We start from the raw sequence: 14,692 nt of genomic DNA on the forward strand, positions 1-14,692 counted from the left end.
ATCATATTATTTCCATGTGTGTTTTTTATCTCCTTTAAAAAAAAATCAGTGCTGCGATGAACATTGGGGTACACGTGTCTCTTTCAATTCTGGTTTCCTTGGTGTGTATGCCCAGCAGTGGGATTGCTGGGTCATAAGGCAGTTCTATTTCCAGTTTTTTAAGGAATCTCCACATTGTTCTCCATAGTAGCTGTACTAGTTTGCATTCCCACTAGCAGTGTAAGAGGGTTCCCTTTTCTCCACACCCTCTCCAGCATTTATTGCTTGTAGACTTTTGGATAGCAGCTGATCTGACTGGTATGAAATAGTACCTTATTGTGGTTTTGATTTGCATTTCTCTGATAATGAGTGATGTTGAGCATCTTTTCATGTGTTTGTTAGCCATCTGTATGTCTTCTTTGGAGAAATGTCTGTTTAGTCGCAGCACTGTCTATAATAGCCAGGACATGGAAGCAACCTAGATGTCCATCAGCAGATGAATGGATAAGAAAGCTGTGGTACATATACACAATGGAGTATTACTCAGCCATTAACAAGAATACGTTTGAATCAGTTCTAATGAGGTGGATGAAACTGGAGCCTATTATACAGAGTGAAGTAAGCCAGAAAGAAAAACACCAATACAGTATACAACACATATATATGGAATTTAGAAAGATGGTAACGATAACTCTGTGTGCGAGACAGCAAAAGAGACACAGATGTATAGAACAGTCTTTTGGACTCTGTGGGAGAGGGAGAGGGTGGGATGATTTGGGAGAATGGCATTGAAATATGTATAATATCATAAATGAAACGAATCGCCAGTGCAGGTTCGATGCAGGATACAGGAGGCTTGGGGCCGGTGCACTGGGATGACCCAGAGGGATGGTACGGGGAGGGAGGTGGGAGGGGGGGTTCAGGATGGGGAACATGTGTACACCCGTGGCAGATTCATGATGGTGTATGGCAAAACCAATACAATATTGTAAAGTAATTAGCCTCCAATTAAAATAAATAAATTTATATTAAAATTTTTTTTAAATTCACTGTGTACCTAGGGTTTTCTTCCATTTTTCTGTCTTATTCACGAACTTTCTGAGATGCAAATGAGTATCACCCATGGCATCTCTGCTCCAGGTCCATAAGCACCTACAATTCAAAGTGTCCCAAACTGGATTCATACTCAAATCCCAATCACCAGATCCACCCTCTCCTTGTCCCTCTCAGCAGGTGGCAGTAAGACAACAGGCATGGCTCTCCCAGTAGCAGATAGATGCCACTTGCCTTAAAGTCATTCTGCCATTCTGTGATTATTAAATATTTTAAAACTAGGTTTTTGTTCTGATGGAACAATTCCATCTCAAGAACAAAGACCATGCATCTAAATTCAGAGCCGCTCTAACCCCTTTGGCTGATGGTGGTGGCTTACTTGCTAAGTTGTGTTCAACTCTGCAACCCTCTGTAGCCCTCCTGGCTCCTCTGTCCACAGCATTTCCCAGGCAAGAATACTGGAGTGGGTTGTCATTCCTTTCTCCACCCACGGATCGAATCAGAGTTCCCTGCATTAGTAGGCAGATTCCTTATCACTGAGCCACCAGGGAAGCCCCACACCTTTGGTTAGTGAGTGGGAAATGTCAACAAAGGCTTGCTGCTCAGGAGGCTGTGGTTTTGGGGGAAGGATCCTAAACCCAAACCTGCCATTTCCTGGCAGTGGGCCCTGAGGCATACCACTTCTGCTGAGTCTCAACTATCAGCTGTGACTGAAAGCAGCCCCCTGAACTGTTGAGAATCACATGCTAAGGTGTGTGTGGCACACCCGGCACAGTGCAGGCACCCAGGAAATGGCAGGGCTGGCTGCAAGTGGCGGCTGCTATCATCGGCTTGACCTTCAGCACCTCACAAGGTCACATCACCGGTTCCCTTGTCAGGACCTCAGCTCTGCAGTTTGCTGCCGCTCCAGGAGGGGCTGGTCCACCACATACTCTGCTGCGCTTCCCAGCCCGGGAGTCTGGGAAGAGTGGATGCCCTGGACTTTCATCCTCAGATGACATGATTCCCAGGGACTTCACAGTGGTTAGGACTCTGCAATCTCACTGCCAAGGGTCTCGACCCTATCTGAACCCTGCCAAGGGGTCAAGCCCTGGTCAGGGAACTAAGATCCCACAAGTGTGTGGCATGGTAAAAGAAAAACTCAAGAGATGACATGACTACCTCAGTCCCTGCATCCACTCTCCTGAGGTCAGTCGGAAGAGGCTCCTCTTCTTTTCCTTAATTGATGCTTCTCAAGTTACGAGCACTGCTGCTGCTAAGTCGCTTCAGTCTTGTCCAACTCTGGGCGACCCCATAGATGGCAGCCCACCAGGCTCCCCCATCCCTGGGATTTTCCAGGCAAGAACACTGGAGTGGGTTGCCATTTCCTTCTCCAATGCATGAAAGTGAAAAGTGAAAGTGAAGTCGCTCAGTCGTGTTTGACTCTTAGCGACCCCATGGACTGCAGCCTACCAGGCTCCTCCCTCCATGGGATTTTCCAGGCAAGAGTACTGGAGTGGGGTGCCATTGCCTTCTCCGAGTTACGAGCACAATACAGGCTTATTTTGACAAGGGAAAGGACACAGCACATGATACATACAGGCAAAGCTGACCATCTCCCCGCTCCACCCTACCCTACTCTCAACCGGCCTTTGTATCCTTCCCCACCTTTCTCCTCACTAAACGCAGACACACAAGCATATGCACACACATAGGAGCTGGCTGGTTTGTTTTCATGGAAATAGAACCTACTATATACCATTTTATAACCTGTTTTTTTTTTTTAATTTAACGTGCCATGGACATCTGCAAAAAATATGTAAGTATATACATGTGTGTGTATACATGTCTTTTTTTAAAAAATTTTAACATTCCCTAGGAATATCTAATTCTATGTAGTTTTAGGACGTTATCAAAATATAACCCAATCCAGTGGATCTTTCAGACCTGAGGTCTCTTTTCCTCTTGCTAAACGTGGCCAACCCAGAGTGTTTCATCTTTACAAAGAGCCCCCCAACCCCCATCCCGTCTTCTAAGAATATGCTCCTCCTCCAACTTCATATCATCCTGCTGTGGACAGTCACAAAACCCACCCCTCTGGCCATGGAGGAAGCAGCTGGTGGAGCTGTCTGAGAAATACAGCTGGGTGTGTGGACACACACAGAAACAGGAGCTGGACAGAGACGAGGGGTGCTGATCTGCTCAAGGACCTGGGCCCAATTTCCAGTGGGCCCCGTTCCTACTACATCTCCTTTGGTTCCGTGAGTTACACCAGGATCTGTCAAAACACACAAAACCTCCTTGTTTGGTTAAACTGGTCTCAGCTGGGTTACAGTCCCTGGGAGCCAAGAATTCTGACTAAGACACACACCTTGTAGCATACAGCCTTCTCTGGAGTATTGCTTAACCCACAGATGGAAAACGTCTCCTGCACAGATTTTTCTCTCTTTTTAATTTCCAAGAGTTAAGTAATAATAATAATGGAAACCCCACTTTGGGGATTTGTGTTTGATTAACTAGAAAGTTCTGCAACGCTTCCATGGACAATGCCAGAACGCAGCTTCCAGAAGTGCTTTAATTCTCCTGGGGCTGGAGGCACTGCTACCTCGCTGGCAGAATAATGTAACTGTTGTGTAACCATGCTCCACAAGAAAGGGGAAGACTTAGTTATCACTTGGTTTCTTCGCAGGGACTGCCAAAGTGGCAGCAGTTCAATGTTTCTGCCCATTAACATGCTGCCAGGTTACCATCCGTATTTTTAAACAAAGTCAATACAGAGACGGTCAAAAAACCAGTCTGGATTTACATAATACACTTACTCATTTCTATTTTTGTTTTCAGATGAAATGAACATGAAAAGATATATTCTTAGCTCACATGTTACCCCAGCTGTCTATGAAGATAAAAATTTGAAAAATCTTAAAGCTTCTTAATTATTTCATAGTCTTACCAAAAAGTAACAGTAAACAAATGTCTGCCCTGGAATATAGACTGTGGGGAGTCAGGATAGTCCTTTCCACCATGGCTGGACACCAGAAGCAGTGTCGCCGTGAGCCAAGCCTGCAGGAGACAGGAAAGGGTCCCGCCCATTCTGCACCATGGATTCCCCAGACACCCAGTGACAAAGGGCAGAGCTCACTCTCGTGCCGTAAGATGATTCTCTGTTGTCCACAGGGAGCACAGTAAAGGCCTGCAACAAGACTCTGAAATGCCAAAGACTGCCCCGCTTCCCGAGGCAGCGGATTCTATTTGCTGGGCAAATTGTTGTTGTTCGGTCGCTAAGTCACGTCTGGACTCTTTGCGACCCCATGAACTGCAGCACGCCAGGCGTCCCTGTTCTTCACTATCTCCCAGAGTTTGCTCAAATTCATGTCCACTGAGTGGATGATGCCATCCAACCATTGCATCCTCTGTCGCTCCCTTCTCCTCCTGCCCTCAATCTTTCCCAGCATCAGGGTCAAATTGTTACAGTTCATTTATTGAAAAGACACCATGTCAGTGCTGCCTGTGCCCACCTTGTTCACCTCTTGGTCTCTTCTATATAGTCCAGATGAAATACCCCCATTCTGGATATATAATGCCCACTTTCTTGTCTGTGGTTTCTCTATGGGCAAAACCATCCAAAACATTCACTGGAGGAATTCTAAACTTTCCTTTGGGGTTGTAAAATCCCTATTTTTTTCTATCGCCATAACCTGGTTTAATCCTTGGTTTAGTTCCACAAGTAACTAAATCTATAGCTCACATATGCCAACTAGACAATTTAACCTAAAAAACAAACAACAACCACCACCCCCCTAACATCTGGATTTCTATTTTAGCGCCACCTGAGTCCTCTCAATCCCCCAGGTGTTAACCTCTTCTTGGATGAGTGCTTTCAGCAGAAAGGGGATCAAGAAGTCCCGGCAGCTATAACTTGAAAATGCATAAAATAAAAGCCATCACTTCCAGCTGTTCTTCTAACAAATGCTCTAACTATTTCAAATTGAGTGAGAAGCCAAGGGGGACAGGGGAAACAACACAGAAATTCGATGAGTGGTACACTGACCCCACTTCTAGACTGAAGGAACAAAGGGAAGAAGCAGAGATAACTGAACCCGAAGGCTGAGATCAGCTGCAGAAGCTTTTAAAATGGACAGGTCTGGCCAAACAGAGCTGGATTAATGGAGATGCTAAAGAGGGCAGAGAGAAAGAAATTCCCTGGCTGCTTCTTTCCTCTTACCCTACAATCTTGCCAAATTCTTCTTGTCCAAAACTATTCAGAGGTCAGCTGACATCAGAGCTTGGGAAACATGGCCTGCAGAGTTCTGGTTCTGCCCTTCTACCATACAAAGCAAATCAGGAGACGGATTTGATGGCAAACTGGTCAGAGACCAGCACAGGTGCACTAGCAGGACTGCAAAATTCACAGAGACTCGAGATATAAAAGGGGAGTTGGGGCCAGCTACTGATGAGGGGCAAACACAGGGATAAAGTCCTGGCAAGTTAGACCAGTGCTGGCTGGGAAGCGAGACCTGGAAGCTGGGGTGAGGCCAGCCTCTGGTGAGGACCCAGTCACGTGACAATGGCTCACCCGACAGGAACCTCCTGCCTCCAGTTGGGCAGAGCCGTGGGCAACTCAGGGTGGCAGCTACAGGGGACAATGTACAGACGAGGCTCTGGAGGGATGTACCCTAGAAAATGGCAGGGCCCAGTGTCCAGAAGGGCCTGGGAGGGACTGAGTGATCAAGGGGGACTGCCGCCTTACCTACGCTACATTTCTCCTTTTTAAAGGGGAGAATATGAGCTGACTCATTGGAAAAGACCCTGATGCTGGAAAAGATTGAGGGCAGGAGGAAAAGGGGACGACAGAGGATGAGATGGTTGGATGGCATCGCCAATTCAGTGGACATGAATCTGAGCAAACTCCGGGAGATAGTGGAGGACACAGGAACCTGGTGTGCTACAGTCCATGGGGTCGCAAAGAGTTGGATATGACTTAGTGACTGAACAACAACAACAACATATAGAATTTTATGTATAATTTTAAAATACTTTTCTTAAGTAGGAAGAAACAAACAGGCAAAAGTACAGCTCTTCCTCCAACACAGGAAGGAAGATCAAGCAGAGTTAAGACAACTTTGGAAGTAGAAGGGAAGGAAGTGGGGCAGCCCGTTGCCCTACCAAAGACAGAAAAGTACCAATTCCCCAGGAATGACCAGCTTTCTCTCCCTTTCATCACAAAACAAAACTTTAAATTTGAAACCAATTCAGCTTCTAATTGAAAGCAACCATGGTTACTGCTTCTCACAAAAATTGCTATTTTCAGAGTGCTGTGGTTTTTCTGGAGGAGATGCAATGCTTCATTTCCAAGAAATGAGAAATGCAATATTTAATTTTGTTTAGCAAGTTTAATAACCCACCATTATTACAGGCTGGGGATCAAAAATCAAGCAAATGCTTCAGAGTAACAGAATTCAGATGACAGTGCCGAGGCCCCAGACAGAAGACCTCCTCTGGGAACGCGGAGGCAGATAAATCAGTCAGTTTTCCAATCAAGACACTAGACCTGCAATTCATTTGCCCTTTCAAATTACATCTGAGAGGATAAGCTCTGGAAATCCACTCTCTACTTTCAGATGCGACAGAGATTAGAAAATTTGAAAACAGAATGCCATGCGATGCACTCCCTGGGCTCTTCATAAACACTTACTGACTGACTGGCCAACTGAGAACCGATGAACTGTATGTCAAGGTTCACTTGCCAAGAAGCTCCTCTCCTTTCCTGGTATCTGTGGGTCATTGCATTACGATCACGTGGCTGCCAGGCACACAGCCTCCTCCTCCACAGTGAACAGCAGAAAGGCCCAAGCAGAAAACGACTTGTGCAGTACCCTGTGATGTTTTGCCGGAGACAAATTAGTCCAAGTTCTGCTTTGTGAGAGGGACTTGGCAGCTTGATGTTTTAATTGCCCTGCTTCTGGCCCAAAAGGTGCTGAGGAGACCAGCTGAGGTGGGAGGTGGGTAATTTTATTTTCTAACCATCTGTGCATACAACATATGAAAACACAACAAATCACCATATGGTGCTAAGCTTCAATATGTCATCAGACATTGTATGAGTTTAAGAAGAAACGGACTGGGGCTTCCCTGGAGGCTCAGTGGTAAAGAACCTACCTGCCAATGCAGGAGACACGGGTTAGATCCCCGATTCAGGAAGATCCCACATGCAACTAAGCCCATGTGCCACAACTTTCTGAGCCCGAGCTCTACAGTCTGCAAACCGCACCTACTGAGCCCATGTGTTGCAACGACTGAAGCCCGTGTGCCTAGTCTGTGTTTTGCAACAAGAGAAGTCATTGCAATAAGAAGCCCACACACCGCAACCAGAGAGCAGCCTGCGTAGCAACAAAGACCCAGCACAGCCAAAAATTAAAAAATAAACTTAAAAAAAGATTTTTAAAAAAGAAGAAAATGACTGGAAGTGTGGTCTTTTCTAATTCCTGAAAGAGAATAATTTATCTCTGTCTTCAAGTGGCCCCTGCTTAAACATCCAAATCTCAGAACTACCTTATTACTGCTATTATTAATTAGGTTACACTGGAAAATTGCATCGTGGTTTTTAAGGAGTTTTCTCACTGATCATTTCACATGAACCTTGCAACATATCTGAGGTGGAGGGTAGGCAGGTCATTGCCACTGACTAAAGCCACAGATTCCTGACCCACTCGCCACCCCCCAAAACCACCGCTCACCACTCCCTTCTACTTGTCAAGTCCACATGTAGTCTACTTGTGTGTCCAAGGTCTGGCCAGCTATGTTGACTGTAGCTTTCTCCCAAGAAGGCTGTGTGATCGTGGCCTCAGGTACACTTCCACGGACTACAATGAGAAGGGGGCCCCCAATCATCTGCTGACACTCTTGTCTCATTCTCTCCTCTACACAACTTATTTGCTGCTATAGGAGGGAACCAATGTAGTTGGCCCAAGCAACCTTGGACTTCCCAAATCATCATTGTCGTCCATTCTCAAACTCCAACTACAACCTGTGGTCTGGCTAGGGTCACAAAATGCAAGGACAGGCCACAGACTGGGGAAAGATATTTGCACTGTATTCAACTAACAAAAAATATAATAATCCAGACTGTATACAGAACTCCCACAATGTGGCAGCCTGGATGGGAGGGGTGTTTGGGGCAGAACAGGTACGTGTATATGTATGGCTGAATCCCTTTGCTGTTCACCTGATACTATTACAACATTGTTTGTTAATCGGCCATACTCCAATATAAAATAAAAAGGGAAAAAAAACAGAAGAACTCCCACAGTATGAACAATAAGAACAACATGAAAAAGACAAACAACCCCGGTGAAACTTGGCAAAAAATGTGAGCAAGCCAATCACAGAAGGGACTTAAATAGATACTAAACACAAGAAAATATCTCAGCTTCACTGGGGGACAGTACTCAGGAAGATGTAAATTAAAAACACAATTAGAAGTCATTTCCTATGTATCAAATTAGCAAGGATTAGTCTAACATTAATAAGTGTTATCAAGGAGGTAGGGCAGGAAGAAATGCCATTCACTGCTGGCAGAAGTATAAACTGGCACCAAAATTTTGGAAAGCAATTTGGCAAGATGCATTTATGCTGAGGTTATACACACTCTGTGACCCAGTGATGCCACCTCTCCCACAAGCCAACAGTGAGGTGCAAGGATGGTCACTGGAACAGAAGTCTGTAACAACCTAAAAGTCTACTAATGTGAAAATGGGTAATTAAATGTGTCATAATTACACAGTACTTATAATAGATGGGCTGCCCTGGTGGCTCAGAGGTTAAAGCATCTGCCTCCAATGCAGGAGACCCAGGTTCGATCCCTGGGTCAGGAAGATCCCCTGGAGAAGGAAATGGTAACCCACTCCAGTATTCTTGCCTGGAGAATCCCATGGACAGAGAAGCCTGGTAGGCTACAGTCCATGGGATAGCAAAGAGTCAGACACGACTGAGCGACTTCACTTTCACTTTCACAGATAGACTAAATCTTGAAACAAAATAGTGAAAAACATGCAGAATATTGAGAGCTTTTACATAAAATTTAAAACACAAATACTACACACAAGTGTGGGTGTATCCATAAACAATCTATAGAAATACAGCATAAAAACATAAAGGCAAAAATAATACAGTATTTTTTTAACTGAAGGATTGGAATCTGATTGTAGAGAGGCACAACTGTGTCTGTAACATTAAAAGAAAAAGCTGAGGGAACAAGATTAAACACTAGTATCTATTACATCAGGATGGCAGGTCTGAGTATTTATGACGATGTGCTTTGGATGTCTGTGTTGGAAATGTGCACAATTTCTTACAGCATCATATTTAAACTTCAGGATAGAGACTGCCTAGGGAAAGTGGATAGAGAAATAAAAGGGAAGGCAGTCTAGAACAGAACATGAGGTAAGGTAGACAAAACTCTCGTAAAACACAAAATAAAACAGACAAGAGGCGGGTGGTGCAGGGAGGCTCAAGAGGAAGGAGATATGTGTGCACATTCAGTTGACTCACGCTGTCGTACAGCAGAAGCTAACACAACACTGTAAACCAATTACACTCCAATTTAAAAGATAAACTTAAAATTTTAATAAATAAAATGGACACACACACAAAAAAGAAACTCAGAAGATCTGAACAGCCCTGTATCCATTAAAGAAATAGAAATGTACTTTTAAAACTTCCCACAAAGAAAACTCTAGGTCAAGATACCATCACTGGTGAATGCTATTCAACAATAAAGTAAAGAAATAACACCAATAACACACAGTACTTGCAGAAAATGGGAAGAAGGGAACAATTCCTAGCTTGTTTTATGAGGCCAGCATAACCCTGATATTAAATACAAAGACACTACAAGAAAAAAAAAATTACAGGGCAGTGGCCTTCAGGCACACAGGGATATTAACAAATGAATTCAGCAATACAGACACAAAAGTACATCATGACCAAATCAACTTTATCCTAGGAACACAAGGTTGGTTTGATATTAAAAACCAATCAACTTAATACATCACATTAACAGACTAAAGGAGAAAAACCATGTATCATCTCAATAGATACAGAAAAGGCATAGTACAAAAATGAATATTCATTCATGAGAAAAATTCTCAGCAAATGGAATATAGGGACAACCTCGTTTCACTGTACTCTGCTTTACAGATACTGTGCTTTTTACAAATTGAAGGCTTCCGGCAATCCTGCATTGGGCAAGTCAATTGGCACCACTTCCCAACAGTATTATTTTTTAATTAAGGTATGTAGATTTTTTAAAAGACATAATGTTATTGCACACAACAGACCACAGTGTAATGTAAAAATTACTTTTATATGCACTGGGACCAGAAAATTCACATGATTCGCTTTACTGCAACATCTGCTTTATTGCAGTGCTCCGGGACTAAACCCACACTACCGCCGAGGTCTGCCTGCACAGGAGAACTTTCCAACCGGATTAGAGGATGCGAAGATGGAGCAGAGCGGGAAAACCCTGTGGAGTAACTGGGAGGAAGAAACCAAGATGCAGGAGAAAAACCTGCAGAGTGGGACCTCGTGCCAAGGGCAGAGTCTTTCAAGGAGCAGGGGGATACGGTCCATCGTATGACATGCCACTGAGGTGAGAAAGGATGAGGAAAGAGACACATCCAGGGAGGTCACTGGCGCCTTGAAGACTGCAGGCGTGGTGCAGAGGTCAGCCCACTTTTTACTTCCCATCTGCTGTTCTTAGCATGCCTCAGAATGACTCCCATACCTCCACTCAAGAATTACGCAAATCAGGGCTTCCCTGGTGGCTCAGTGATACAGAATCCACCTGTTAGTGCAGGAGACACAGGGTCGATTCCTGGTCCAGGAAGATCCCATATGCCATGGAGCAACTAAGCCCATGCGCCACAACTACTGAGCCTGCACGCTGCAACAGCTGAACCTGTGCGCCCGAGAGCCTGCGCTCCACAAGAGGAGCCACTGCCTGAGAAGCTGGCGCCACAACAGAGAGCAGCCCCTACTCACTGCAATGAGAGAAGAAAGTCCACGCGGTAATCAAAGACCCAGCACAGCAAAGAATAGCAAATTTGAAAAAGAACTAAGCAAATCAACCAACAAGTTAACAAGTTAGAGAAAAAGGCAAAGTTTACTGAATTTTTCCAAGCTTACTGACAGACTTTGAACTTAAGATTCCAGTCCTACTCTATAGTACAGTAGAAAGGCCAGTGTTTCGAACAAAGTTGGTGCCCAAGGACTATGTACCTAATGAATTAATCAACACACATGTCAGATCTTCTTATTCCAGATCAGATATTCCTTCCCTCCTTCGAGTCAGGATCACTGGGATCTGACCTGCACCCAACCCTGCCCTATCCCTAGGACTAATCCTGACTTTGGGAGAGAAGGGTTTTAAAACAGCAGGAAGCCGACAGGCTTTATCGCTGCTGACCACCTCTGTTGACAAAGGTTTGCGTCTTTCCTGCCACTGTAACTTAGAAATGGCAGGGCAAATTTTTCACCGTATTTGGCAGTTATTTTGGGGATGATCTGACTTAAATACGGGCTACGAAAATTAACAAGAAATTAATCTCAGGAGAACCTGCAGAATACCCTCCCGCTCCACACAGTTTATCATCTTAAAGAGAGCAACTGAAACAGGAACGCAGGGAGCCCCAGGTGCCTGCTGGTCACTAAGATACCATAAACCAAATAACACAGGGTGGTCTGAGGCACCAACCAACTGAGGCACAGGATAGATGATACAAAGAGCAGGCGATGGCTGGGTGCTTCTCAAAAGGCAAATCCATTCAGTGGGCAGAAGAGAGTACAGAGTCATTATTAAATGAATTAGATTAATTTCATTTATTATGTGACTTCCCAGAGCAGGGCTTCCCTGCTGGCTCAGACAGTAAAGAATCTGTCTGCAATGTGGGAGACCCAGGTTCAATCCCTGGGTCGGGAAGATCCCTTCGAGAAGGGAATTTATACTGACCTGATTTACTTACAAAATAACCATTTGTTGCTGTTCAGTCAATAAGTCACGTCCAACTCTTTGAGACCCCAAGGACGGCAGCACGCTGGGCTTCCCTGTCCTTCACTATCTCCCAGAGTTTGCTCAAATTCATGTCCACTGAATCGGTGTTGCTATCTAACCATCTCATCCTCTGCAGCAACCTTCTCATTTTGCCCTCAATCTTTCTCAGCATCGGGGCCTTTTTCAATGAGTCGGCTCTTTGCATGAAGTGGCCAAACTACTGGAGCTTCAGCTTCAGCATCAGTCCTTCCAATGAACATTCAGGGTTGATTTCCTTTAGTATTCACTGGTTTGATCTCCTTGCAGTCCGAGGGACTCTTAAGACTCTTCTCCAACACCACAGTTTGAAAGCATCAATTCTTCAGTTCTCAGCCTTATTTATGGTCCAACTCTCACATCCATATATGACTACTAGAAAAACTACAGCTTTGACTATATGGATCTTTGTTGGCAAAGATCTCTGCTTTTTAATAAACTTTCTAGGTTTGTCATAGATTTCCTTCCAAGGAGCAATCATCTTAATTTTATGGCTTAAGTCATGTCCGCAGTGATTTTGGAGACGTCCACTTTTTTTAGGGGATTATTATTGGCCAGACACAGGTACTGTCTCATTTATCCTGAACAACAACCCAGAAGCGAAGAATAAATATTACCCCTGTTTTAAGGGATTCAATGACTCGTGCAAGGTCACTCAGCAAGAAGGTGGTATAACGAGGGTCAAACCTGGGTTGCCCAATCCATGAGTCTAGCCTGACCTTGGGTTTCAGTTACTGGTAAGGGACTCCATTTTGTCTTTTGGGTTTGAGCTGTCTGTAAGGGTCCCAGTAAGTCTGGGCCTGGGGTTCTGCCTGGAGCTTTGTCTGTAATGTGTCATTCATCCAAGAGAATCAGAGTTCCACCTATACCCCCTCAACCATCTATCTGCTAATGTACCATAAACACACAGTTTTGCTATAAAAGTTTAATCTGTAGCAACTGCCTGTACTCACTAACTGTCCAAAATAAGTTAGCTTAAGTTTAAAAAAAAAAAAAAAAAAACAACAAGATTAAATCTAGTTGAAGCACAGTTAGATATACTTCCTGACAAGAGCCAATTTATTCTGCACCACCTCTTTCCAATAAACACTGCAGAAGTGATGGAAAGCAATATCGGGGAGAAATAACACCTGGCAGAGCCCAGGGAGATGGCCCTTGTAGAAGGCCAATCTCTGAATCTGACAGTAAAAGTCGTTAACTCTTCGAGGCACAGAGAGACACAGTACCTTGACTTCCTTTTTAGGAATACTTTTTGCTGCCAATGTCAGCTTGGCACAAATTTTGAAACCAATTATGACAATGGATGCACTTACCACTTTAAAAGAAAATCTTTAGGTAGATATATTCCTAAGTATTTTATTCTTTTCGTTGCAATGGTGAATGGAATTGTTTCCTTAATTTCTCTATTTTCTCATTATTAGTGTATAGGAATGTAAGGGATTTCTGTGTGTTGGTTTTATATCCTGCAACTTTACTATATTCATTGATTAGCTCTAGTAATTTTCTGGTGGAGTCTTTAGGGTTTTCTATGTAGAGGATCATGTCATCTGCAAACAGTGAGAGTTTTACTTCTTCTTTTCCAATTTGGATTCCTTCTATTTCTTTTTCTGCTCAGATTGCTATGGCCAAAACTTCCAAAACGATGTTGAACAGTAGTGGTGAAAGTGGGCACCCTTGTCTTGTTCCTGACTTTAGGGGAAATGCTTTCAGTTTTTCACCATTGAGGATAGTGTTTGCTGTGGGTTTATCATACATAGCTTTTATTATGTTGAGGTATGTTCCTTCTATTCCTGCTTTCTGGAGAGTTTTTATCATAAATGGATATTGAATTTTGTCAAAGGCTTTCTCTGCATCTATTGAGATAATCATATGATTTTTATTTTTCAATTTGTTAATGTGGTATATTATAGCCAGGACATGGAAGCAACCTAGATGTCCATCAGTAGATGAATGGATAAGAAAGCTGTGGTACATATACACAATGGAGTATTACTCAGCCATTAACAAGAATACATTTGAATCAGTTCTAATGAGGTGGATGAAACTGGAGCCTATTATACAGAGTGAAGTAAACCAGAAAGAAAAACACCAATACAGTATACTAACGCATATATATGGAATTTAGAAAGATGGTAACGATAGTCCTGTCTGCAAGACAGCAAAAGAGACACAGATGTATAGAACAGTCTTTTGGACTCTGTGGGAGAGGGCGAGGGTGGGATGATTTCGGAGAATGGCATTGAAACGTATAATATCATATGTGAAACGAATCGCCAGTCCAGGTTCAATGCATGATACAGGATGCTCGGGGCTGGTGCACTGGGATGACCCAGAGGGATGGTATGGGGAGGGAGGTGGGAGGGGGGTTCAGGATGGGGAACATGTGTACACCCGTGGCAGATTCATGATGATATATGGCAAAACCAATACAATATTGTAAAGTAATTAGCCTATAATTAAAATAAATAAATATTAAAATAAATAAATAAATAAAAACTAAAAAAAAAAAAGAAAATCTTCAGAAAGAACTGGGAGGCAGCAGATACCCTTTATACAGACCCTGAGAGGTTAATAACAGCAAGAGCCAGGGGGAGT

At 43.7% G+C, this 14,692-nt stretch overlaps 1 protein-coding gene across 5 annotated transcripts in view; it reads right to left on the bottom strand.

Moving 5' to 3' along the window:
• LARS2 (leucyl-tRNA synthetase 2, mitochondrial) overlaps positions 1 to 14,692 on the bottom strand; it is a 146,478-nt gene that overhangs the window by 119,897 nt on the left and 11,889 nt on the right. The window lies entirely within an intron of this gene.

Source organism: Bos grunniens, chromosome 22 (genome assembly GCF_055505025.1).
Source record: "Bos grunniens cultivar Pamir isolate PY7600 chromosome 22, Bosgru_T2T1.0, whole genome shotgun sequence".
Classification (NCBI taxonomy): domain Eukaryota; kingdom Metazoa; phylum Chordata; class Mammalia; order Artiodactyla; family Bovidae; genus Bos; species Bos grunniens.